Raw genomic sequence first — 2,475 nt, 5'->3', positions numbered from 1 at the left:
GATGGGGAAACAGTGAAAACAGTGACAGACTTTATTTTTTTGGGCTCCAAAATCACTGAAGATGGTGATTGCAGCCATGAAATTAAAAGATGCTTACTCCTTGGAAGGAAAGTTATGACCAACCTAGATAGCATATTCAAAAGCAGAGACATTACGTTGCCAACAAAGGTCTGTCTAGTCAAGGCTATGGTTTTTCCAGTAGTCATGTATGGATGTGAGAGTTGGACTATAAAGAAAGCTGAGCACTGAAGAATCAATGCTTTTGAACTGTGGTGTTGGAGAAGACTCTTGAGAGTCCCTTGGACTACAAGGAGATCCAACCAGTCCATCCTAAAGGACATCAGTCCTGAGTGTTCATTGGAAGGACTGATGTTGAAGCTGAAATTCCAATACTTTGGCCACTTGATGCAAAGAAGTGACTCATTGGAAAAGACTCTGATGCTGGGAAAGACTGAAGGCAGGAGGAGAAGGGAACGACACAGGATGAGATGGTTGGATGACATCACCGACTCAATGGACATGAGTTTGGGTGGACTCTGGCAGTTGGTGATGGACTGGGAGGCCTGGCATGCGGTCCATGGGGTCGCAAAGAGTCGGACACGACTGAGCAACTGAACTGAACTGAACTGAATATATTAAGTGAGATAAAGAGGGTTAAATAACAGTATATATAAGTTGTACAGTATAATTCTACTTTTTTCAACAAAAGGACCATAACATACATACACAAAGAAAAAAGATATTAAAACATACACCAAAATCTTAACAGTGATTAGTCTGGGTAGAGGAATTATGAGTAGACCATCCCCATGGAAAAGAAATGCAAAAAAGCAAAATGGCTTTCTGGGGAGGCCTTACAAATAGCTGTGAAAAGAACAGAAGCGAAGAACAAAGGAGAAAGGAAAGATATAAGCATCTGAATGCAGCGTTCCAAAGAATATCAAGAAGAGATAAGAAAGCCTTCCTCAGCAATCAATGCAAAGAAAGAGGAAAACAATAGAATGGGAGAGACTAAAGATCTCTTCAAGAAAATTAGAGATACCAAGGGAATATTTCATGCAAAGATGGGCTCGATAAAGGACAGAAATGGTATGGACCTAACAGAAGCAGAAGATATTAAGAAGAGGTGGCAAGAATACAAAGAAGAACTGTACAAAAAAAGATCTTCACAACCCAGATAATCACGATGGTGTGATCACTGACCTAGAGCCAGACATCCTGGAATGTGAAGTCAAGTGGGCCTCAGAAAGCATCACTACGAACAAAGCTAGTGGAGGTGATGGAATTCCAGTTGAACTATTCCAAATCCTGAAAGATGATGCTGTGAAAGTGCTGCACTCAACATGCCAGCAAATTTGGGACACTCAGCAGTGGCCAGAGGACTGGAAAAGGTCAGTTTTTATTCCAATCCCAAAGGAAGGCAATGCCAAAGAATGCTCAAACTACTGCACGATTGCACTCATCTCACACACTAGTAATGTAATGCTCAAAATTCTCCAAGCCAGGCTTCAGCAATATGTGAACCATGAACTTTCAGATGTTCAAGCTGGTTTTAGAAAAGGCAGAGGAACCAGAGACCAAATTGCCAACATCCGCTGGATCATCAAAAAAGCAAGAGAGTTCCAGAAAAACATCTATTTCTGCTTTATTGACTATGCCAAAGCCTCTGACTGTGTGGATCACAATAAACTGTGGAAAATCCTGAAAGAAATGGGAATACCAGACCACCTGACCTGCCTCTTGAGAAATTTGTATGCAGGTCAGGAAGCAACAGTTAGAACTGGACATGGAATAACAGACTGGTTCCAAATAGGAAAAGGAGTACGTCAAGGCTGTATATTGTCACCCTGTTTATTTAACTTATATGCAGAGTACATCATGAGAAATGCTGGGCTGGAAGAAGCACAAGCTGGAATCAAGATTGCCAGGAGAAATATCAATAACCTCAGATATGTGGATGACACCACCCTTATGGCAGAAAGTGAAGAGGAACTCAAAAGCCTCTTGATGAAGGTGAAAGAGGAGAGTAAAAAAGTTGGCTTAAAACTCAACATTCAGAAAACAAAGATTATGGCATCCGGTCCCATCACTTCATGGGAAATAGATGGGGAAACAGTGGAAACAGTGTCAGACTTTATTTTTATGGGCTCTAAAATCACTACAGATGGTGACTGCAGCCATGAAATTAAAAGACGCTTACTCCTTGGAAGGAAAGTTATGACCAACCTAGATAGTATATTCAAAAGCAGAGACATTACTTTGCCAACAAAGGTCCATCTAGTCAAGGCTATGGTTTTTCCTGTGGTCATGTATGGATGTGACAGTTGGACTGTGAAGAAAGCTGAGTGCCACAGAATTGATGCTTTTGAACAGTGGTGTTGGAGAAGACTCTTGAGAGTCCCTTGGACTGCAAGGAGATCCAACCAGTCCATTCTGAAGGAGAGCAGCTCAAGAGTCTTCTCCAACACCACAGTT

Source organism: Bison bison, unplaced genomic scaffold, assembly GCF_000754665.1.
Source record: "Bison bison bison isolate TAMUID 2011002044 unplaced genomic scaffold, Bison_UMD1.0 scf7180017864469, whole genome shotgun sequence".
In the NCBI taxonomy this organism is placed as follows: Eukaryota; Metazoa; Chordata; class Mammalia; order Artiodactyla; family Bovidae; genus Bison; species Bison bison.
The sequence above is the reverse complement of the archived record's forward strand: the minus strand, read 5'-3'. Positions refer to the sequence as shown.